Genomic DNA, 25,348 nt, shown 5'->3' on the forward strand with positions numbered 1-25,348 from the left:
GGAGCCCAACAAATTGATATCAGGAACCTGGACTGCTGAGTTTTCTTTCCTAGGGAAAATGGAAAAAGGATGTGCCCATGGCCTCCTGGCCCTGGGCCCCTGGCCCTGACTGCAAAAAATCCTTATATCGAAGGATGGACCCCACACCGAAGTTGTCCCCACCTCAAACTTGTGCTGCCCTGATAGACCCAAGGGAGCCCTACAAACTGACATCAGGAACCTGGACTGCTGAGTTTTCTTTCCCAGGGAAAATGGCCAAAGGGTGTACCCGGGGGCCCCTGGCCCTGACTGCAAAGAATCCTTATATCGAAGGATGGACCCCAGACCGAAGTTGTCCCCACCTCAAACTTGTGCTGCCCTGATAGACCCAAGGCAGCCCTACAAACTGACATCAGGAACCTGGATTGCTGACTTTTCTTTCCCAGGGAAAATGGCCAAATAATGTGCCCGGGGGCCCCTGGCCCTGGGCAGGGACATCACTGCAAAAAATCCTTATATTGAAGGATGGATTCCACACCGAAGTTGTCCCCACCTCAAACTTGTGCTGCCCTGATAGACCCAAGGCAGCCCTACAAACTGACATCAGGAACCTGGACTGCTGTGTTTTCTTTCCGAGGGAAAATCGAAAAAGGATGTGCCCAGGGGCCCCGGGCTTTGGGCAGGGACCTCACTGCAAAAAATCCTTATATCGAAGGATGGACCCCACACCAAAGTTGTCCCCAACTCAAACTTGTGCTGCCCTGATAGACCCAAGGGAGCCCTACAAACTGACATCAGGAACCTGGACTGCTGAGTTTTCTTTCCCAGGGAAAATGGAAAAAGGATGTGCCCAGGGGCCCTTGGCCCAGGGGCCCCTGGCCCTGACTGCAAAAAATCCTTATATCGAAGGATGGACCCCACACCGAAGTGTTCCCCACCTCAAACTTGTGCTGCCCTGATAGACCCAAGGGAGCCCTACAAACTGACATCAGGAACCTAGACTGCTGAGTTTTCTTTCCCAGGGAAAATGGAAAAAGGATGTGCTCAGTGGCCCCTGGCCCTGGGCCCCTGGCCCTGACTGCAAAAAATCCTTATATCGAAGGATGGACCCCACACCGAAGTTGTCCCCACCTCAAACTTGTGCTGCCCTGATAGACCCAAGGGAGCCCAACAAATTGATATCAGGAACCTGGACTGCTGAGTTTTCTTTCCCAGGGAAAATGGAAAAAGGATGTGCCCAGGGGCTCCTGGCCCTGGGCCCCTGGCCCTGACTGCAAAAAATCCTTATATCGAAGGATGGACCCCACACCGAAGTTGTCCCCACCTCAAACTTGTGCTGCCCTGATAGACCCAAGGGAGCCCTACAAACTGACATCAGGAACCTAGACTGCAGAGTTTTCTTTCCCAGGGAAAATGGCCAAAGGGTGTACCCGGGGGCCCCTGGCCCTGACTGCAAAGAATCCTTATATCGAAGGATGGACCCCAGACCGAAGTTGTCCCCACCTCAAACTTGTGCTGCCCTGATAGACCCAAGGGAGCCCTAGAAACTGACATCAGGAACCTGGACTGCTGAGTTTTCTTTCCCAGGGAAAATGGCCAAAGGATGTGCCCGGGGGCCCCTGGCCCTGGGCAGGGACATCACTGCAAAAAATCCTTATATTGAAGGATGGATTCCACACCGAAGTTGTCCCCACCTCAAACTTGTGCTGCCCTGATAGACCCAAGGCAGCCCTACAAACTGACATCAGGAACCTGGACTGCTGTGTTTTCTTTCCGAGGGAAAATCGAAAAAGGATGTGCCCAGGGGCCCCGGGCTTTGGGCAGGGACCTCACTTCAAAAAATCCTTATATCGAAGGATGGACCCCACACGGAAGTTGTCCCCACCTCAAACTTGTGCTGCCCTGATAGACCCAAGGGAGCCCTACAAACTGACATCAGGAACCTAGACTGCAGAGTTTTCTTTCCCAGGGAAAATGGAAAAAGGATGTGCCCAGGGGCCCCTGGCCCTGGGCCCCTGGCCCTGACTGCAAAAAATCCTTATATCGAAGGATGGACCCCACACCAAAGTTGTCCCCACCTCAAACTTGTGCTGCCCTGATAGACCCAAGGGAGCCCTACAAAATGACATCAGCAACCTGGACTGCTGAGTTTTCTTTCCCAGGGAAAATGGAAAAAGGATGTGCCCAGGGGCCTCTGGCCCTGGGCAGGGGCCTCACTGCAAAAAATCCTTATATCGAAGGATGGATTCCACACCGAAGTTGTCCCCACCTCAAACTTGTGCTGCCCTGATAGACCCAAGGGAGCCCTACAAACTGACATCAGGAACCTGGACTGCTGAGTTTTCTTTCCCAGGGAAAATGGAAAAAGTATGTGCCTGGAGGCCCCTGGCCCTGACTGCAAAAAATCCTTATATCGAAGGATGGACCCCACACCGAAGCTGTCCCCACCTCAAACTTGTCCTGCCCTGATAGACCCAAGGGAGCCCTACAAACTGACATCAGGAACCTGGACTGCTGAGTTTTCTTTCCCAGGGAAAATGGAAAAAGGATGTGCCCAGGGGCACCTGGCCCTGGGCCCCTGGCCCTGACTGCAAAAAATCCTTATATCGATGGATGGACCCCACACCGAGGTCGTCCCCACCTCAAACTTGTGCTGCCCTGATAGACCCAAGGGAGCCCTACAAACTGACATCAGGAACCTGGACTGCTGAGTTTTCTTTCCCAGGGAAAATGGAAAAAGGATGTGCCCAGGGGCCACTGTCCCTGGGCCCCTGGCCCTGACTGCAAAAAATCCTTATATCCAAGGAAGGACCCCACACCGAAGTTGTCCCCACCTCAAACTTGTGCTGCCCTGATAGACCCAAGGGAGCCCTACAAACTGACATCAGGAACCTGGACTGCTGAGTTTTCTTTCCCAGGGAAAATGGAAAATGTATGTGCCTGGAGGCCCCTGGCCCTGACTGCAAAGAATCCTTATATCGAAGGATGGACCCCACACCGAAGTTGTCCCCACCTCAAACTTGTGCTGCCCTGATAGACCCAAGGGAGCCCTACAAACTGACATCAGGAACCTAGACTGCTGAGTTTTCTTTCCCAGGGAAAATGGAAAAAGGATGTGCCCAGGGGCCCCTGGCCCTGGGCCCCTGGCCCTGACTGCAAAAAATCCTTATATCGAAGGATGGAGCCCAGACCGAAGTTGTCCCCACCTCAAACTTGTGCTGCCCTGATAGACCCAAGGGAGCCCTACAAACTGACATCAGGAACCTGGACTGCTGGTTTACTTTCCCAGGGAAAATGGAAAAACGATGTGCCCAGGGGCCCCTGGCCCTGGGCCCCTGGCCCTGACTGCAAAAAATCCTTATATCGAAGGATGGACCCCACACCGAAGTTGTCCCCACCTCAAACTTGTGCTGCCCTGATAGACCCAAGGGAGCCCTACAAACTGACATCAGGAACCTGGACTGCTGAGTTTTCTTTCCCAGGGAAAATGGCCAAAGGGTGTACCCGGGGGCCCCTGGCCCTGACTGCAAAGAATCCTTATATCGAAGGATGGACCCCAGACCGAAGTTGTCCCCACCTCAAACTTGTGCTGCCCTGATACACCCAAGGCAGCCCTACAAACTGACATCAGGAACCTGGACTGCTGAGTTTTCTTTCCCAGGGAAAATGGCCAAAGGATGTGCCCGGGGGCCCCTGGCCCTGGGCAGGGACATCACTGCAAAAAATCCTTATATTGAAGGATGGATTCCACACCGAAGTTGTCCCCACCTCAAACTTGTGCTGCCCTGATAGACCCAAGGCAGCCCTACAAACTGACATCAGGAACCTGGACTGCTGTGTTTTCTTTCCGAGGGAAAATCGAAAAAGGATGTGCCCAGGGGCCCCGGGCTTTGGGCAGGGACCTCACTGCAAAAAATCCTTATATCGAAGGATGGACCCCACACGGAAGTTGTCCCCACCTCAAACTTGTGCTGCCCTGATAGACCCAAGGGAGCCCTACAAACTGACATCAGGAACCTGGACTGCTGAGTTTTCTTTCCCAGGGAAAATGGCCAAAGGATGTGCCCAGGTGCCCCAGGCCCTGGGCAGGGGCCTCACTGCAAAAAATCCTTATATCGAAGGATGGACCCCACACCGAAGTTGTCCCCACCTCAAACTTGTGCTGCCCTGATAGACCCAAGGGAGCCCTACAAACTGACATCAGGAACCTGGACTGCTGAGTTTTCTTTCCCAGGGAAAATGGAAAAAGTATGTGCCTGGAGGCCCCTGGCACTGACTGCAAAAAATCCTTATATCGAAGGATGGACCCCACACCGAAGCTGTCCCCACCTCAAACTTGTCCTGCCCTGATAGACCCAAGGGAGCCCTACAAACTGACATCAGGAACCTGGACTGCTGAGTTTTCTTTCCCAGGGAAAATGGAAAAAGGATGTGCCCAGGGGCACCTGGCCCTGGGCCCCTGGCCCTGACTGCAAAAAATCCTTATATCGAAGGATGCACCCCACACCGAAGTTGTCCCCACCTCGAACTTGTGCTGCCCTGATAGACCCAAGGGAGCCCTACAAACTGACATCAGGAACCTGGACTGCTGAGTTTTCTTTCCCAGGGAAAATGGAAAAAGGATGTGCCCAGGGGCCCCTGGCCCTGACTGCAAAAAATCCTTATATCGAAGGATGGACCCCACACCAAAGTTGTCCCCACCTCAAACTTGTGCTGCCCTGATAGACCCAAGGGAGCCCTACAAACTGACATCAGGAACCTGGACTGCTGAGTCTTCTTTCCCAGGGAAAATGGCCAAAGGATGTGCCTGGGGGCGCCTGGCCCTGGGCAGGGACCTCATTGCAAAAAATCCTTATATCGAAGGATGGACCCCACACCGAAGTTGTCCCCACCTCAAACTTGTGCGGCCCTGATAGACCCGAGGGAGCCCTACAAACTGACATCAGGAACCTGGACTGCTGAGTTTTCTTTCCCAGGGAAAATGGAAAAAGGATGTGCCCAGGGGCCCCTGGCCCTGACTGCAAAAAATCCTTATATCGAAGGATGGACCACAGACCGAAGTTGTCCCCACCTCAAACTTGTGCTGCCCTGATAGACCCAAGGCAGCCCTACAAACTGACATCAGGAACCTGGACTGCTGAGTTTTCTTTCCCAGGGAAAATGGCCAAAGGATGTGCCCGGGGGCCCCTGGCCCTGGTCAGGGACCTCATTGCAAAAAATCCATATATCGAAGGATGGACCCCACACCAAAGTTGTCCCCACCTCAAACATGTGCTGCCCTGATAGACCCAAGGGAGCCCTACAAACTGACATCAGGAACCTGGACTGCTGAGTTTTCTTTCCCAGGGAAAATGGAAAAAGGATGTGCTCAGTGGCCCCTGGCCCTGGGCCCCTGGCCCTGACTGCAAAAAATCCTTATATCGAAGGATGGACCCCACACCGAAGTTGTCCCCACCTCAAACTTGTGCTGCCCTGATAGACCCAAGGGAGCCCAACAAATTGATATCAGGAACCTGGACTGCTGAGTTTTCTTTCCCAGGGAAAATGGAAAAAGGATGTGCCCATGGGCTCCTGGCCCTGGGCCCCTGGCCCTGACTGCAAAAAATCCTTATATCGAAGGATGGACCCCACACCGAAGTTGTCCCCACCTCAAACTTGTGCTGCCCTGATAGACCCAAGGGAGCCCTACAAACTGACATCAGGAACCTGGACTGCTGAGTTTTCTTTCCCAGGGAAAATGGCCAAAGGGTGTACCCGGGGGCCCCTGGCCCTGACTGCAAAGAATCCTTATATCGAAGGATGGACCCCAGACCGAAGTTGTCCCCACCTCAAACTTGTGCTGCCCTGATAGACCCAAGGGAGCCCTACAAACTGACATCAGGAACCTGGACTGCTGACTTTTCTTTCCCAGGGAAAATGGCCAAAGGATGTGCCCGGGGGCCCCTGGCCCTGGGCAGGGACATCACTGCAAAAAATCCTTATATTGAAGGATGGATTCCACACCGAAGTTGTCCCCACCTCAAACTTGTGCTGCCCTGATAGACCCAAGGCAGCCCTACAAACTGACATCAGGAACCTGGACTGCTGTGTTTTCTTTCCGAGGGAAAATCGAAAAAGGATGTGCCCAGGGGCCCCGGGCTTTGGGCAGGGACCTCACTGCAAAAAATCCTTATATCGAAGGATGGACCCCACACCGAAGTTGTCCCCACCTCAAACTTGTGCTGCCCTGATAGACCCAAGGGAGCCCTACAAACTGACATCAGGAACCTGGACTGCTGAGTTTTCTTTCCCAGGGAAAATGGAAAAAGGATGTGCCCAGGGGCCCTTGGCCCAGGGGCCCCTGGCCCTGACTGCAAAAAATCCTTATATCGAAGGATGGACCCCACACCGAAGTGTTCCCCACCTCAAACTTGTGCTGCCCTGATAGACCCAAGGGAGCCCTACAAACTGACATCAGGAACCTAGACTGCTGAGTTTTCTTTCCCAGGGAAAATGGAAAAAGGATGTGCTCAGTGGCCCCTGGCCCTGGGCCCCTGGCCCTGACTGCAAAAAATCCTTATATCGAAGGATGGACCCCACACCGAAGTTGTCCCCACCTCAAACTTGTGCTGCCCTGATAGACCCAAGGGAGCCCAACAAATTGATATCAGGAACCTGGACTGCTGAGTTTTCTTTCCCAGGGAAAATGGAAAAAGGATGTGCCCATGGGCTCCTGGCCCTGGGCCCCTGGCCCTGACTGCAAAAAATCCTTATATCGAAGGATGGACCCCACACCGAAGTTGTCCCCACCTCAAACTTGTGCTGCCCTGATAGACCCAAGGGAGCCCTACAAACTGACATCAGGAACCTGGACTGCTGAGTTTTCTTTCCCAGGGAAAATGGCCAAAGGGTGTACCCGGGGGCCCCTGGCCCTGACTGCAAAGAATCCTTATATCGAAGGATGGACCCCAGACCGAAGTTGTCCCCACCTCAAACTTGTGCTGCCCTGATAGACCCAAGGGAGCCCTAGAAACTGACATCAGGAACCTGGACTGCTGAGTTTTCTTTCCCAGGGAAAATGGCCAAAGGATGTTCCCGGGGGCCCCTGGCCCTGGGCAGGGACATCACTGCAAAAAATCCTTATATTGAAGGATGGATTCCACACCGAAGTTGTCCCCACCTCAAACTTGTGCTGCCCTGATAGACCCAAGGCAGCCCTACAAACTGACATCAGGAACCTGGACTGCTGTGTTTTCTTTCCGAGGGAAAATCGAAAAAGGATGTGCCCAGGGGCCCCGGGCTTTGGGCAGGGACCTCACTTCAAAAAATCCTTATATCGAAGGATGGACCCCACACGGAAGTTGTCCCCACCTCAAACTTGTGCTGCCCTGATAGACCCAAGGGAGCCCTACAAACTGACATCAGGAACCTAGACTGCAGAGTTTTCTTTCCCAGGGAAAATGGAAAAAGGATGTGCCCAGGGGCCCCTGGCCCTGGGCCCCTGGCCCTGACTGCAAAAAATCCTTATATCGAAGGATGGACCCCACACCGAAGTTGTCCCCACCTCAAACTTGTGCTGCCCTGATAGACCCAAGGGAGCCCTACAAAATGACATCAGCAACCTGGACTGCTGAGTTTTCTTTCCCAGGGAAAATGGAAAAAGGATGTGCCCAGGGGCCTCTGGCCCTGGGCAGGGGCCTCACTGCAAAAAATCCTTATATCGAAGGATGGATTCCACACCGAAATTGTCCCCACCTCAAACTTGTGCTGCCCTGATAGACCCAAGGGAGCCCTACAAACTGACATCAGGAACCTGGACTGCTGAGTTTTCTTTCCCAGGGAAAATGGAAAAAGTATGTGCCTGGAGGCCCCTGGCCCTGACTGCAAAAAATCCTTATATCGAAGGATGGACCCCACACCGAAGCTGTCCCCACCTCAAACTTGTCCTGCCCTGATAGACCCAAGGGAGCCCTACAAACTGACATCAGGAACCTGGACTGCTGAGTTTTCTTTCCCAGGGAAAATGGAAAAAGGATGTGCCCAGGGGCACCTGGCCCTGGGCCCCTGGCCCTGACTGCAAAAAATCCTTATATCGATGGATGGACCCCACACCGAGGTCGTCCCCACCTCAAACTTGTGCTGCCCTGATAGACCCAAGGGAGCCCTACAAACTGACATCAGGAACCTGGACTGCTGAGTTTTCTTTCCCAGGGAAAATGGAAAAAGGATGTGCCCAGGGGCCACTGTCCCTGGGCCCCTGGCCCTGACTGCAAAAAATCCTTATATCCAAGGAAGGACCCCACACCGAAGTTGTCCCCACCTCAAACTTGTGCTGCCCTGATAGACCCAAGGGAGCCCTACAAACTGACATCAGGAACCTGGACTGCTGAGTTTTCTTTCCCAGGGAAAATGGAAAAAGGATGTGCCTGGAGGCCCCTGGCCCTGACTGCAAAGAATCCTTATATCGAAGGATGGACCCCACACCGAAGTTGTCCCCACCTCAAACTTGTGCTGCCCTGATAGACCCAAGGGAGCCCTACAAACTGACATCAGGAACCTGGACTGCTGAGTTTTCTTTCCCAGGGAAAATGGAAAAAGGATGTGCCCAGGGGCCACTGTCCCTGGGCCCCTGGCCCTGACTGCAAAAAATCCTTATATCCAAGGATGGACCCCACACCGAAGTTGTCCCCACCTCAAACTTGTGCTGCCCTGATAGACCCAAGGGAGCCCTACAAACTGACATCAGGAACCTGGACTGCTGAGTTTTCTTTCCCAGGGAAAATGGAAAATGTATGTGCCTGGAGGCCCCTGGCCCTGACTGCAAAGAATCCTTATATCGAAGGATGGACCCCACACCGAAGTTGTCCCCACCTCAAACTTGTGCTGCCCTGATAGACCCAAGGGAGCCCTACAAACTGACATCAGGAACCTGGACTGCTGAGTTTTCTTTCCCAGGGAAAATGGAAAAAGGATGTGCCCAGTGGCCCCTGGCCCTGGGCCCCTGGCCCTGACTGCAAAAAATCCTTATATCGAAGGATGGGCCCCACACCGAAGTTGTCCCCACCTCAAACTTGTGCTGCCCTGATAGACCCAAGGGAGCCCTACAAACTGACATCAGGAACCTGGACTGCTGTGTTTACTTTCCCAGGGAAAATGGAAAAACGATGTGCCCAGGGGCCCCTGGCCCTGGGCCCCTGGCCCTGACTGCAAAAATCCTTATATCGAAGGATGGACCCCACACCAAAGTTGTCCCCACCTCAAACTTGTGCTGCCCTGATAGACCCAAGGCAGCCCTACAAACTGACATCAGGAACCTGGACTGCTGAGTTTTCTTTCCCAGGGAAAATGGAAAAATGATGTGCCCAGGGGCCCCTGGCCCTGACTGCAAAAAATCCTTATATCGAAGGATGGACCCCAGACCGAAGTTGTCCCCACCTCAAACTTGTGCTGCCCTGATAGACCCAAGGCAGCCCTACAAACTGACATCAGGAACCTGGACTGCTGTGTTTTCTTTCCCAGGGAAAATGGCCAAAGGATGTGCCCGGGGGCCCCTCGCCATGGGCAGGGACCTTATTGCAAAAAATCCTTATATCGAAGGATGGACCCCACACCGAAGTTGTCCCCACCTCAAACTTGTGCTGCCCTGATAGACCCAAGGGAGCCCTACAAACTGACATCAGGAACCTAGACTGCGGAGTTTTCTTTCCCAGGGAAAATGGAAAAAGGGTGTGCCCAGTGGCCCCTGGCCCTGTGCCCCTGGCCCTGACTGCAAAAAATCCTTATATCGAAGGATGGACCCCACACCGAAGTTGTCCCCACCTCAAACTTGTGCTGCCCTGATAGACCCAAGGCAGCCCTACAAACTGACATCAGGAACCTGGACTGCTGAGTTTTCTTTCCCAGGGAAAAAGGAAAAAGGATGTGCCCAGGGGCCCCTGGCCCTGACTGCAAAAAATCCTTATATCGAAGGATGGACCCCACACCGAAGTTGTCCCCACCTCAAAATTGTGCTGCCCTGATACACCCAAGGCAGCCCTACAAACTGACATCAGGAACCTGGACTGCTGAGTTTTCTGTCCCAGGGAAAATGGCCAAAGGATGTGCCCAGGGGCCCCTGGCCCTGATTGTAAAAAATCCTTATATCGAAGGATGGACCCCAGACCGAAGTTGTCCCCACCTCAAACTTATGCTGCCCTGATAGACCCAAGGGAGCCCTACAAACTGACATCAGGAACCTGGACTGCTGAGTTTTCTTTCCCAGGGAAAATGGAAAAAGGATGTGCCATGGGGCCCCTGGCCCTGGGCATGGGCCTCACTGCAAAAAATCCTTATATCGAAGGATGGACCCCACACCGAAGTTGTCCCCACCTCAAACTTGTGCTGCCCTGATAGACCCAAGGCAGCCCTACAAACTGACATCAGGAACCTGGACTGCTGAGTTTTCTTTCCCAGCGAAAATGGAAAAAGGATGTGCCCAGGGGCCCCTGGCCCTGGGCTGGGGCCTCACTGCAAAGAATCCTTATATCGAAGGATGGACCCCACACCAAAGTTGTCCCCACCTCAAACTTGTGCTGCCCTGATAGACCCAAGGGAGCCCTACAAACTGACATCAGGAACCTGGACTGCTGAGTTTTCTTTCCCAGGGAAAATAGCCAAAGGATGTGCCCAAGGGCCCCTGGCCCTGATTGCAAAAAATCCTTATATCGAAGGATGGACCCCAGACCGAAGTTGTCCCCACCTCAAACATGTGCTGCCCTGATAGACCCAAGGGAGCCCAACAAATTGACATCAGGAACCTGGACTGCTGAGTTTTCTTTCCCAGGGAAAATGGAAAAAGGATGTGCCCAGGGGCTCCTGGCCCTGGGCCCCTGGCCCTGACTGCAAAAAATCCTTATATCGAAGGATGGACCCCACACCGAAGTTGTCCCCACCTCAAACTTGTGCTGCCCTGATAGACCCAAGGGAGCCCTACAAACTGACATCAGCAACCTGGACTGCTGAGTTTTCTTTCCCAGGGAAAATGGAAAATGTATGTGCCTGGAGGCCCCTGGCCCTGACTGCAAAGAATCCTTATATCGAAGGATGGACCCCACACCGAAGTTGTCCCCACCTCAAACTTGTGCTGCCCTGATAGACCCAAGGGAGCCCTACAAACTGACATCAGGAACCTGGACTGCTGAGTTTTCTTTCCCAGGGAAAATGGAAAAAGGATGTGCCCAGGGGCCACTGTCCCTGGGCCCCTGGCCCTGACTGCAAAAAATCCTTATATCCAAGGATGGACCCCACACCGAAGTTGTCCCCACCTCAAACTTGTGCTGCCCTGATAGACCCAAGGGAGCCCTACAAACTGACATCAGGAACCTGGACTGCTGAGTTTTCTTTCCCAGGGAAAATGGAAAATGTATGTGCCTGGAGGCCCCTGGCCCTGACTGCAAAGAATCCTTATATCGAAGGATGGACCCCACACCGAAGTTGTCCCCACCTCAAACTTGTGCTGCCCTGATAGACCCAAGGGAGCCCTACAAACTGACATCAGGAACCTGGACTGCTGAGTTTTCTTTCCCAGGGAAAATGGAAAAAGGATGTGCCCAGGGGCCCCTGGCCCTGACTGCAAAAAATCCTTATATCGAAGGATGGACCCCACACCAAAGTTGTCCCCACCTCAAACTTGTGCTGCCCTGATAGACCCAAGGGAGCCCTACAAACTGACATCAGGAACCTGGACTGCTGAGTTTTCTTTCCCAGGGAAAATGGCCAAAGGATGTGCCCGGGGGCCCCTGGCCCTGGGCAGGGACCTCATTGCAAAAAATCCTTATATCGAAGGATGGACCCCACACCAAAGTTGTCCCCACCTCAAACTTGTGCGGCCCTGTTAGACCCAAGGGAGCCCTACAAACTGACATCAGGAACCTGGACTGCTGAGTTTTCTTTCCCAGGGAAAATGGAAAAATGATGTGCCCAGGGGCCCCTGGCCCTGACTGCAAAAAATCCTTATATCGAAGGATGGACCCCAGACCGAAGTTGTCCCCACCTCAAACTTGTGCTGCCCTGATAGACCCAAGGCAGCCCTACAAACTGACATCAGGAACCTGGACTGCTGTGTTTTCTTTCCCAGGGAAAATGGCCAAAGGATGTGCCCGGGGGCCCCTCGCCATGGGCAGGGACCTTATTGCAAAAAATCCTTATATCGAAGGATGGACCCCACACCGAAGTTGTCCCCACCTCAAACTTGTGCTGCCCTGATAGACCCAAGGGAGCCCTACAAACTGACATCAGGAACCTAGACTGCGGAGTTTTCTTTCCCAGGGAAAATGGAAAAAGGGTGTGCCCAGTGGCCCCTGGCCCTGTGCCCCTGGCCCTGACTGCAAAAAATCCTTATATCGAAGGATGGACCCCACACCGAAGTTGTCCCCACCTCAAACTTGTGCTGCCCTGATAGACCCAAGGCAGCCCTACAAACTGACATCAGGAACCTGGACTGCTGAGTTTTCTTTCCCAGGGAAAAAGGAAAAAGGATGTGCCCAGGGGCCCCTGGCCCTGACTGCAAAAAATCCTTATATCGAAGGATGGACCCCACACCGAAGTTGTCCCCACCTCAAAATTGTGCTGCCCTGATACACCCAAGGCAGCCCTACAAACTGACATCAGGAACCTGGACTGCTGAGTTTTCTGTCCCAGGGAAAATGGCCAAAGGATGTGCCCAGGGGCCCCTGGCCCTGATTGTAAAAAATCCTTATATCGAAGGATGGACCCCAGACCGAAGTTGTCCCCACCTCAAACTTATGCTGCCCTGATAGACCCAAGGGAGCCCTACAAACTGACATCAGGAACCTGGACTGCTGAGTTTTCTTTCCCAGGGAAAATGGAAAAAGGATGTGCCATGGGGCCCCTGGCCCTGGGCATGGGCCTCACTGCAAAAAATCCTTATATCGAAGGATGGACCCCACACCGAAGTTGTCCCCACCTCAAACTTGTGCTGCCCTGATAGACCCAAGGCAGCCCTACAAACTGACATCAGGAACCTGGACTGCTGAGTTTTCTTTCCCAGCGAAAATGGAAAAAGGATGTGCCCAGGGGCCCCTGGCCCTGGGCTGGGGCCTCACTGCAAAGAATCCTTATATCGAAGGATGGACCCCACACCAAAGTTGTCCCCACCTCAAACTTGTGCTGCCCTGATAGACCCAAGGGAGCCCTACAAACTGACATCAGGAACCTGGACTGCTGAGTTTTCTTTCCCAGGGAAAATAGCCAAAGGATGTGCCCAAGGGCCCCTGGCCCTGATTGCAAAAAATCCTTATATCGAAGGATGGACCCCAGACCGAAGTTGTCCCCACCTCAAACATGTGCTGCCCTGATAGACCCAAGGGAGCCCAACAAATTGACATCAGGAACCTGGACTGCTGAGTTTTCTTTCCCAGGGAAAATGGAAAAAGGATGTGCCCAGGGGCTCCTGGCCCTGGGCCCCTGGCCCTGACTGCAAAAAATCCTTATATCGAAGGATGGACCCCACACCGAAGTTGTCCCCACCTCAAACTTGTGCTGCCCTGATAGACCCAAGGGAGCCCTACAAACTGACATCAGCAACCTGGACTGCTGAGTTTTCTTTCCCAGGGAAAATGGAAAATGTATGTGCCTGGAGGCCCCTGGCCCTGACTGCAAAGAATCCTTATATCGAAGGATGGACCCCACACCGAAGTTGTCCCCACCTCAAACTTGTGCTGCCCTGATAGACCCAAGGGAGCCCTACAAACTGACATCAGGAACCTGGACTGCTGAGTTTTCTTTCCCAGGGAAAATGGAAAAAGGATGTGCCCAGGGGCCACTGTCCCTGGGCCCCTGGCCCTGACTGCAAAAAATCCTTATATCCAAGGATGGACCCCACACCGAAGTTGTCCCCACCTCAAACTTGTGCTGCCCTGATAGACCCAAGGGAGCCCTACAAACTGACATCAGGAACCTGGACTGCTGAGTTTTCTTTCCCAGGGAAAATGGAAAATGTATGTGCCTGGAGGCCCCTGGCCCTGACTGCAAAGAATCCTTATATCGAAGGATGGACCCCACACCGAAGTTGTCCCCACCTCAAACTTGTGCTGCCCTGATAGACCCAAGGGAGCCCTACAAACTGACATCAGGAACCTGGACTGCTGAGTTTTCTTTCCCAGGGAAAATGGAAAAAGGATGTGCCCAGGGGCCCCTGGCCCTGACTGCAAAAAATCCTTATATCGAAGGATGGACCCCACACCAAAGTTGTCCCCACCTCAAACTTGTGCTGCCCTGATAGACCCAAGGGAGCCCTACAAACTGACATCAGGAACCTGGACTGCTGAGTTTTCTTTCCCAGGGAAAATGGCCAAAGGATGTGCCCGGGGGCCCCTGGCCCTGGGCAGGGACCTCATTGCAAAAAATCCTTATATCGAAGGATGGACCCCACACCAAAGTTGTCCCCACCTCAAACTTGTGCGGCCCTGTTAGACCCAAGGGAGCCCTACAAACTGACATCAGGAACCTAGACTGCTGAGTTTTCTTTCCCAGGGAAAATGGAAAAAGGATGTGCCCAGTGGCCCCTGGCCCTGGGCCCCTGGCCCTGACTGCAAAAAATCCTTATATCGAAGGATGGGCCCCACACCGAAGTTGTCCCCACCTCAAACTTGTGCTGCCCTGATAGACCCAAGGGAGCCCTACAAACTGACATCAGGAACCTGGACTGCTGTGTTTACTTTCCCAGGGAAAATGGAAAAACGATGTGCCCAGGGGCCCCTGACCCTGGGCCCCTGGCCCTGACTGCAAAAATCCTTATATCGAAGGATGGACCCCACACCAAAGTTGTCCCCACCTCAAACTTGTGCTGCCCTGATAGACCCAAGGCAGCCCTACAAACTGACATCAGGAACCTGGACTGCTGAGTTTTCTTTCCCAGGGAAAATGGAAAAAGGATGTGCCCAGGGGCCCCTGGCCCTGACTGCAAAAAATCCTTATATCGAAGGATGGACCCCAGACCGAAGTTGTCCCCACCTCAAACTTGTGCTGCCCTGATAGACCCAAGGCAGCCCTACAAACTGACATCAGGAACCTGGAAGGCTGTGTTTTCTTTCCCAGGGAAAATGGCCAAAGGATGTGCCCGGGGGCCCCTCGCCATGGGCAGGGACCTTATTGCAAAAAATCCTTATATCGAAGGATGGACCCCACACCGAAGTTGTCCCCACCTCAAACTTGTGCTGCCCTGATAGACCCAAGGGAGCCCTACAAACTGACATCAGGAACCTAGACTGCGGAGTTTTCTTTCCCAGGGAAAATGGAAAAAGGATGTGCCCAGTGGCCCCTGGCCCTGTGCCCCTGGCCCTGACTGCAAAAAATCCTTATATCGAAGGATGGACCCCACACCGAAGTTGTCCCCACCTCAAACTTGTGCTGCCCTGATAGACCCAAGGCAGCCCTACAAACTGACATCAGGAACCTGGACTGCTGAGTTTTCTTTCCCAGGGAAAAAGGAAAAAGGATGTGCCCAGGGGCCCCTGGCACTGACTGCAAAAAATCCTTATATCGAAGGATGGACCCCACACCGAAGTTGTCCCCACCTCAAAATTGTGCTGCCCTGATACACCCAAGGCAGCCCTACAAACTGACATCAGGAACCTGGACTGCTGAGTTTTCTGTCCCAGGGAAAATGGCCAAAGGATGTGCCCAGGGGACCCTGGCCCTGATTGTAAAAAATCCTTATATCGAAGGATGGACCCCAGACCGAAGTTGTCCCCACCTCAAACTTATGCTGCCCTGATAGACCCAAGGGAGCCCTACAAACTGACATCAGGAACCTGGACTGCTGAGTTTTCTTTCCCAGGGAAAATGGAAAAAGGATGTGCCATGGGGCCCCTGGCCCTGGGCATGGGCCTCACTGCAAAAAATCCTTATATCGAAGGATGGACCCCACACCGAAGTTGTCCCCACCTCAAACTTGTGCTGCCCTGATAGACCCAAGGCAGCCCTACAAACTGACATCAGGAACCTGGACTGCTGAGTTTTCTTTCCCAGCGAAAATGGAAAAAGGATGTGCCCAGGGGCCCCTGGCCCTGGGCTGGGGCCTCACTGCAAAGAATCCTTATATCGAAGGATGGACCCCACACCAAAGTTGTCCCCACCTCAAACTTGTGCTGCCCTGATAGACCCAAGGCAGCCCTACAAACTGACAGCAGGTACCTGGACTGCTGAGTTTTCTTTCCCAGGGAAAATGGAAAAAGGATGTGCCCAGGGGCCCCTGGTCCTGACTGCAAAAAAATCCTTATATCGAAGGATGGACGCCACACCGAAGTTGTCCCCACCTCAAACTTGTGCTGCCCTGATAGACCCAAGGGAGCCCTACAAACTGACATCAGGAACCTGGACTGCTGTGTTTTCTTTCCCAGGGAAAATGGCCAAAGGATGTGCCCGGGGGCCCCTCGCCATGGGCAGGGACCTTATTGCAAAAAATCCTTATATCGAAGGATGGACCCCACACCGAAGTTGTCCCCACCTCAAACTTGTGCTGCCCTGATAGACCCAAGGGAGCCCTACAAACTGACATCAGGAACCTAGACTGCGGAGTTTTCTTTCCCAGGGAAAATGGAAAAAGGATGTGCCCAGTGGCCCCTGGCCCTGTGCCCCTGGCCCTGACTGCAAAAAATCCTTATATCGAAGGATGGACCCCACACCGAAGTTGTCCCCACCTCAAACTTGTGCTGCCCTGATAGACCCAAGGCAGCCCTACAAACTGACATCAGGAACCTGGACTGCTGAGTTTTCTTTCCCAGGGAAAAAGGAAAAAGGATGTGCCCAGGGGCCCCTGGCCCTGACTGCAAAAAATCCTTATATCGAAGGATGGACCCCACACCGAAGTTGTCCCCACCTCAAAATTGTGCTGCCCTGATACACCCAAGGCAGCCCTACAAACTGACATCAGGAACCTGGACTGCTGAGTTTTCTGTCCCAGGGAAAATGGCCAAAGGATGTGCCCAGGGGACCCTGGCCCTGATTGTAAAAAATCCTTATATCGAAGGATGGACCCCAGACCGAAGTTGTCCCCACCTCAAACTTATGCTGCCCTGATAGACCCAAGGGAGCCCTACAAACTGACATCAGGAACCTGGACTGCTGAGTTTTCTTTCCCAGGGAAAATGGAAAAAGGATGTGCCATGGGGCCCCTGGCCCTGGGCATGGGCCTCACTGCAAAAAATCCTTATATCGAAGGATGGACCCCACACCGAAGTTGTCCCCACCTCAAACTTGTGCTGCCCTGATAGACCCAAGGCAGCCCTACAAACTGACATCAGGAACCTGGACTGCTGAGTTTTCTTTCCCAGCGAAAATGGAAAAAGGATGTGCCCAGGGGCCCCTGGCCCTGGGCTGGGGCCTCACTGCAAAGAATCCTTATATCGAAGGATGGACCCCACACCAAAGTTGTCCCCACCTCAAACTTGTGCTGCCCTGATAGACCCAAGGCAGCCCTACAAACTGACAGCAGGTACCTGGACTGCTGAGTTTTCTTTCCCAGGGAAAATGGAAAAAGGATGTGCCCAGGGGCCCCTGGTCCTGACTGCAAAAAAATCCTTATATCGAAGGATGGACGCCACACCGAAGTTGTCCCCACCTCAAACTTGTGCTGCCCTGATAGACCCAAGGGAGCCCTACAAACTGACATCAGGAACCTGGACTGCTGAGTTTTCTTTCCCAGGGAAAATAGCCAAAGGATGTGCCCAAGGGCCCCTGGCCCTGATTGCAAAAAATCCTTATATCGAAGGATGGACCCCAGACCGAAGTTGTCCCCACCTCAAACATGTGCTGCCCTGATAGACCCAAGGGAGCCCAACAAATTGACATCAGGAACCTGGACTGCTGAGTTTTCTTTCCCAGGGAAAATGGAAAAAGGATGTGCCCAGGGGCTCCTGGCCCTGGGCCCCTGGCCCTGACTGCAAAAAATCCTTATATCGAAGGATGGACCCCACACCGAAGTTGTCCCCACCTCAAACTTGTGCTGCCCTGATAGACCCAAGGGAGCCCTACAAACTGACATCAGCAACCTGGACTGCTGAGTTTTCTTTCCCAGGGAAAATGGAAAATGTATGTGCCTGGAGGCCCCTGGCCCTGACTGCAAAGAATCCTTATATCGAAGGATGGACCCCACACCGAAGTTGTCCCCACCTCAAACTTGTGCTGCCCTGATAGACCCAAGGGAGCCCTACAAACTGACATCAGGAACCTGGACTGCTGAGTTTTCTTTCCCAGGGAAAATGGAAAAAGGATGTGCCCAGGGGCCACTGTCCCTGGGCCCCTGGCCCTGACTGCAAAAAATCCTTATATCCAAGGATGGACCCCACACCGAAGTTGTCCCCACCTCAAACTTGTGCTGCCCTGATAGACCCAAGGGAGCCCTACAAACTGACATCAGGAACCTGGACTGCTGAGTTTTCTTTCCCAGGGAAAATGGAAAATGTATGTGCCTGGAGGCCCCTGGCCCTGACTGCAAAGAATCCTTATATCGAAGGATGGACCCCACACCGAAGTTGTCCCCACCTCAAACTTGTGCTGCCCTGATAGACCCAAGGGAGCCCTACAAACTGACATCAGGAACCTGGACTGCTGAGTTTTCTTTCCCAGGGAAAATGGAAAAAGGATGTGCCCAGGGGCCCCTGGCCCTGACTGCAAAAAATCCTTATATCGAAGGATGGACCCCACACCAAAGTTGTCCCAACCTCAAACTTGTGCTGCCCTGATAGACCCAAGGGAGCCCTACAAACTGACATCAGGAACCTGGACTGCTGAGTCTTCTTTCCCAGGGAAAATGGCCAAAGGATGTGCCCGGGGGCCCCTGGCCCTGGGCAGGGACATCACTGCAAAAAATCCTTATATCGAAGGATGGACCCCACACCAAAGTTGTCCCCACCTCAAACTTGTGCGGCCCTGTTAGACCCAAGGGAGCCCTACAAACTGACATCAGGAACCTAGACTGCTGAGTTTTCTTTCCCAGGGAAAATGGAAAAAGGATGTGCCCAGTGGCCCCTGGCCCTGGGCCCCTGGCCCTGACTGCAAAAAATCCTTATATCGAAGGATGGGCCCCACACCGAAGTTGTCCCCACCTCAAACTTGTGCTGCCCTGATAGACCCAAGGGAGCCCTACAAACTGACATCAGGAACCTGGACTGCTGTGTTTACTTTCCCAGGGAAAATGGAAAAACGATGTGCCCAGCGGCCCCTGGCCCTGGGCCCCTGGCCCTGACTGCAAAAATCCTTATATCGAAGGATGGACCCCACACCAAAGTTGTCCCCACCTCAAACTTGTGCTGCCCTGATAGACCCAAGGCAGCCCTACAAACTGACATCAGGAACCTGGACTGCTGAGTTTTCTTTCCCAGGGAAAATGGAAAAAGGATGTGCCCAGGGGCCCCTGGCCCTGACTGCAAAAAATCCTTATATCGAAGGATGGACCCCACACCGAAGTTGTCCCCACCTCAAACTTGTGCTGCCCTGATAGACCCAAGGCAGCCCTACAAACTGACATCAGGAACCTGGACTGCTGTGTTTTCTTTCCCAGGGAAAATGGCCAAAGGATGTGCCCGGGGGCCCCTCGCCATGGGCAGGGACCTTATTGCAAAAAATCCTTATATCGAAGGATGGACCCCACACCGAAGTTGTCCCCACCTCAAACTTGTGCTGCCCTGATAGACCCAAGGGAGCCCTACAAACTGACATCAGGAACCTAGACTGCGGAGTTTTCTTTCCCAGGGAAAATGGAAAAAGGATGTGCCCAGTGGCCCCTGGCCCTGTGCCCCTGGCCCTGACTGCAAAAAATCCTTATATCGAAGGATGGACCCCACACCGAAGTTGTCCCCACCTCAAACTTGTGCTGCCCTGATAGACCCAAGGCAGCCCTACAAACTGACATCAGGAACCTGGACTGCTGAGTTTTCTTTCCCAGGGAAAAAGGAAAAAGGATGTGCCCAGGGGCCCCTGGCCCTGACTGCAAAAAATCCTTATATCGAAGGATGGACCCCACACCGAAGTTGTCCCCACCTCAAAATTGTGCTGCCCTGATACACCCAAGGCAGCCCTACAAACTGACATCAGGAACCTGGACTGCTGAGTTTTCTGTCCCAGGGAAAATGGCCAAAGGATGTGCCCAGGGGACCCTGGCCCTGATTGTAAAAAATCCTTATATCGAAGGATGGACCCCAGACCGAAGTTGTCCCCACCTCAAACTTATGCTGCCCTGATAGACCCAAGGGAGCCCTACAAACTGACATCAGGAACCTGGACTGCTGAGTTTTCTTTCCCAGGGAAAATGGAAAAAGGATGTGCCATGGGGCCCCTGGCCCTGGGCATGTGCCTCACTGCAAAAAATCCTTATATCGAAGGATGGACCCCAGACCAAAGTTGTCCCCACCTCAAACTTGTGCTGCCCTGATAGACCCAAGGCAGCCCTACAAACTGACATCAGGAACCTGGACTGCTGAGTTTTCTTTCCCAGCGAAAATGGAAAAAGGATGTGCCCAGGGGCCCCTGGCCCTGGGCTGGGGCCTCACTGCAAAGAATCCTTATATCGAAGGATGGACCCCACACCAAAGTTGTCCCCACCTCAAACTTGTGCTGCCCTGATAGACCCAAGGCAGCCCTACAAACTGACAGCAGGTACCTGGACTGCTGAGTTTTCTTTCCCAGGGAAAATGGAAAAAGGATGTGCCCAGGGGCCCCTGGTCCTGACTGCAAAAAAATCCTTATATCGAAGGATGGACGCCACACCGAAGTTGTCCCCACCTCAAACTTGTGCTGCCTTGATAGACCCAAGGGAGCCCTACAAACTGACATCAGGAACCTGGACTGCTGAGTTTTCTTTCCCAGGGAAAATAGCCAAAGGATGTGCCCAAGGGCCCCTGGCCCTGATTGCAAAAAATCCTTATATCGAAGGATGGACCCCAGACCGAAGTTGTCCCCACCTCAAACATGTGCTGCCCTGATAGACCCAAGGGAGCCCAACAAATTGACATCAGGAACCTGGACTGCTGAGTTTTCTTTCCCAGGGAAAATGGAAAAAGGATGTGCCCAGGGGCTCCTGGCCCTGGGCCCCGGGCCCTGACTGCAAAAAATCCTTATATCGAAGGATGGACCCCACACCGAAGTTGTCCCCACCTCAAACTTGTGCTGCCCTGATAGACCCAAGGGAGCCCTAGAAACTGACATCAGGAACCTGGACTGCTGAGTTTTCTTTCCCAGGGAAAATGGCCAAAGGATGTGCCCAGGGGCCCCGGGCCCTGGGCAGGTACCTCACTGCAAAAAATCCTTATATCGAAGGATGGACCCCACACCGAAGTTGTCCCCACCTCAAACTTGTGCTGCCCTGATAGACCCAAGGGAGCCCTACAAACTGACATCAGGAACCTAGACTGCTGAGTTTTCTTTCCCAGGGAAAATGGAAAAAGGATGTGCCCAGGGGCCCCTGGCCCTGGGCCCCTGGCCCTGACTGCAAAAAATCCTTATATCGAAGGATGGAGCCCAGACCGAAGTTGTCCCCACCTCAAACTTGTGCTGCCCTGATAGACCTAAGGGAGCCCTACAAACTGACATCAGGAACCTGGACTGCTGGTTTACTTTCCCAGGGAAAATGGAAAAACGATGTGCCCAGGGGCCCCTGGCCCTGGGCCCCTGGCCCTGACTGCAAAAAATCCTTATATCGAAGGATGGACCCCACACCGAAGTTGTCCCCACCTCAAACTTGTGCTGCCCTGATAGACCCAAGGCAGCCCTACAAACTGACATCAGGAACCTGGACTGCTGAGTTTTCTTTCCCAGGGAAAATGGCCAAAGGATGTGCCCGGGGGCCCCTGGCCCTTACTGCAAAAAATCCTTTTATCAAAGGATGCACCCCACACCGAAGTTGTCCCCACCTCAAACTTGTGCTGCCCTGATAGACCCAAGGGAGCCCTACAAACTGACATCAGGAACCTGGACTGCTGAGTTTTCTTTCCCAGGGAAAATGGAAAAAGGATGTGCCCAGGGGCCCCTTGCCCTGGGCTGGGGCCTCACTGCAAAGAATCCTTATATCGAAGGATGGACCCCACACCAAAGTTGTCCCCACCTCAAACTTGTGCTGCCCTAATAGACCCAAGGGAGCCCTACAAACTGACATCAGTAATCTGGACTGCTGAGTATTCTTTCCCAGGGAAAATGGAAAAAGGATGTGCCCAGGGGCCCCTGGTCCTGACTGCAAAAAAATCCTTATATCGAAGGATGGACGCCACACCGAAGTTTTCCCCACCTCAAACTTGTGCTGCCCTGATAGACCCAAGGGAGCCCTACAAACTGACATCAGGAACCTGGACTGCTGAGTTTTCTTTCCCAGGGAAAATAGCCAAAGGATGTGCCCAATGGCCCCTGGCCCTGATTGCAAAAAATCCTTATATCGAAGGATGGACCCCACACCGAAGTTGTCCCCACCTCAAACTTGTGCTGCCCTGATAGACCCAAGGCAGCCCTACAAACTGACATCAGGAATCTGGGCTTCTGAATTTGCTTTCACTATGTAGATATCCCTCATTCATTGGCAGGGCCCTGCGATCCCCTTGGTTTTCAGGTCCCACGTTTCCTTTTGCGTCCTCAATGTCAAAACCTCACTGGATTTCCCTCATCTTGCTTCTCCCACCCCCAAGTACTCAGGGTTTTTTTTTCATGCCGAATACCTGTTGTAATCTGACAGTACAAAGCTTCGGCTTGATTTTTTCCGTGCTGGATTTCTCCTTGGGAAATCTGCCACCATATAACCCTAACCACAACCACTTTGCTTTGCTCAGAATTCACAACCTTCAGACCAGCATCATGGCACCTTACCCACTGGCCCTCCACTGGCATCTTCCCAAAGCATTCCAGTAATGCTCCACATTTTCAGTGGGCATCCTGTCTCACCCTCATCCTGACCCTAAAAATACACTAAGGAATTCTAAAATAGCCATTAGGAAGGTATAACAATTCTCTAAAAGATGCCAGAGAAAGCCTTCAAAAATCCCCTAATAGCCCTGCAAAAAAAAACACTCAAGGAAGCCTGCTCTGCCTCCAAACCCCTTCCTGTTGCCCTCTAGCCCACAGATGTCATCCCTACCTTTTCGCAGCGGGTCCTGTTGTCCTCTGAGGGTTCTGGCGTTGTCCTGGTGCGAGGGTCGCTGCCCTGTCCCACTGGGAGGCTTCCGGTGTGGTCTCGCTGTCAGGCTTGCTGTGCTGTGCTGCTGTTGTTAGGGGGGAAAAGGGAAAAGGCTGCTTAGGGTGAGGTTAGGGTTGGGTGAGGGGTGCTGCACCTGTACCCTAACTTGCCTCCTAAGTTGTACCCTGTAGCCCTGATCCCCACTGGACTGTCCAGCCCTCAGACCCTCTCCCTTCACCCCTGACCCCTCCCTCAGCCCCCCAGCCCTCAGGCTCTGGCTGTCACCCTCGAACCCCCCTTTGCCCCTCAAGCCCCCTCTCCTCTGCCCCTCAGCCCCCAGCTTCTCTGTGTCACCCTCCAGCTGCCCCTGCCCCCCTCAGCATCTCTCTGTGTCACCCACTGTCCCCTCCCCTGTTCCTCCCTCAGCTCCCAGCCTCTGTCACCCTCAAGCTGTCCCTCAGCCTCTATGCCATGAAAAGACCCTAAAAAACCCACAAAAATGCCCTAAAAAACCCCTCATCTTCAAAATGTCTTAAAACCCCGACAAAAACATGAAAATAGCCTCAGAATGCCCATAAAATACAATTAAAATACTCTACTTTTAAAAGCCCCTAAAACACCCCTAAAAACCCCCAAAGAACCTTTAAAAAAAACTCTAAATATTCCTAGAAGAGCTCTAAAAATAGCCCCAAAATCCTTAAAACACATTGATGAGACCCTAAAGAAACACCGCAGCGAGGAAGGCCTGAGAACGCGAAGCCGTGCTCCCGGCCCCGGGCGCAGCGCGGCTCCGGCAGGAAAGCGGCTCCTCCGGCAGGCAGAGGCGGCGCCGCGCCGGGAGACCCCCGCCCGCTGCCCCCGGCCCGGCGGGGCCGGCACCGGGCCCGGGGGGCCCCGGCGGCGCCCAAGCCCCGCGCCTGGAGCGGACGGAGCAGCGGCACCGGCCGGCACCGGCGCAGTGCCCGCGCCGCCTCCCCCGCCCGCCGGCCCGGCGAAAGCTCCGCTCGGCTCCGCACGGCTCGCACCGGCGCAGCTCCGGCGGGCCCGCGGCAGCCCAGCCGCGCCCAGCTCCCCTTCCGCCCCGGCCAGCCCTGGCACTGCCGGCAGGGCTCCGCGCCGGACCCTTCGCTGCCGGGCCGGGGGCAGAAGAAGCGCCCCGAATGCAGCGGCACAGCCCGATCCCCACCCTGCCAGCGCTGCCACGGCTGCAGCTCCCTTCCTCTGAAGCCCCGACACTGACGCCACGCTCCGGCGCTCACCTCACCCCAACAAGGGAAAAGAAATGTGGGCTCCCCTTCAACTGCGTCCCCTAGAAGAACAGAAAAGAAGCGGCTTGCCTCAAATGATGGCAAAAGGGGGCTTTTTACCTCAGTCCAAACCCCTTAAGAGGGGGGACAACAGGACTGCCCCCTCCAATTCAACCTCAGGATGACGAAATTTCAAAGGGAAAGGGGAAAAGTCCCCGTTATAAAAGCACACCGGCTCACCTGCTTGGCTGCTGCTTCTCGGCACAAAGGTTTGTCCCTCAGCTCCTCCTTTGAGCAATGTTCCACGTATCCAAGTGTGTATCCAGGGGATTCCCCGGACCCTGTCCAAAGCGCTCACCGTCCTTCCAGGAGACAGCCCCGGGAGCCCCCCACAAACTCCTCTTCTTCAGCAGCTCCGTGCAAAACCTGGCTGAGGCAAACCCTCACCCTTAAATAACCTCCCCCAGGCAGGACACGCCCCTCGTCATCATCCTGACAGCTCACACCTGTGGCTGCTCTGAGCCCTCATCATCTTAACAACTCACACCTGTGGCTGCTCTGAGCCCTCATCATCTTAACAACTCACACCTGTGGCTGTTCTGAGCCCTCATCATCTTAACAACTCACACCTGCCACTGTTGCCACTCTCCAACAGCGTCTCTCCGTCTCCAGCACACAGCCCACTTCTCACAGACACTGATCCAACACAAATCTGCTACAGGTGTCGGCTTTTCTTAATCCACCTGGTTACACGATTAAAACACATACGTGCATTGATGGTCATTGAGAGAAAGCTTTCCCCTGGAGAAAACAGTCCTTTTGCTGGCACACTTTGATACACCATGGCAAAAAGCAGAATCTGCACCAACTCCTAAGACCCCTGCCGAGGAACCCAGCCCTGCCTGGGACACCCAAAGCAGCAGACCTCGAAAAAGGAGGGGAAAAGTCAAGGTTGGAGTGGAAAAAGAGGACAGAAGTACAGCAGCCT

The 25,348-nt window shown here is 53.7% G+C and overlaps 1 long non-coding RNA gene across 7 annotated transcripts in view; it reads right to left on the minus strand.

Moving 5' to 3' along the window:
- Nucleotides 1–22,386: 22,386 nt before the first annotated feature.
- The window catches only part of LOC146765876 (uncharacterized), a 5,665-nt gene continuing 2,703 nt past the window's right edge, over nt 22,387–25,348 (minus strand). For 3 of the 7 annotated variants that reach the window (XR_014958834.1, XR_014958832.1, XR_014958836.1), the window contains 3 exons: nt 24,601–25,348; nt 24,373–24,422; nt 22,388–23,198 (listed from right to left, as the gene is read on the minus strand). The exon at nt 24,601–25,348 is cut by the window's right edge. This is a non-coding gene — a long non-coding RNA (uncharacterized LOC146765876). Of the gene's footprint in view, nt 23,199–24,372; nt 24,423–24,600 lie in introns of all 7 variants that reach the window. The other 4 variants (XR_014958833.1, XR_014958839.1, XR_014958838.1 and 1 more) reach the window with 4 other exon arrangements.

The sequence above is a fragment of the Lonchura striata genome, chromosome 17 (assembly GCF_050655825.1).
Source record: "Lonchura striata isolate lonStrDom1 chromosome 17, ASM5065582v1, whole genome shotgun sequence".
Classification (NCBI taxonomy): Eukaryota; Metazoa; Chordata; class Aves; order Passeriformes; family Estrildidae; genus Lonchura; species Lonchura striata.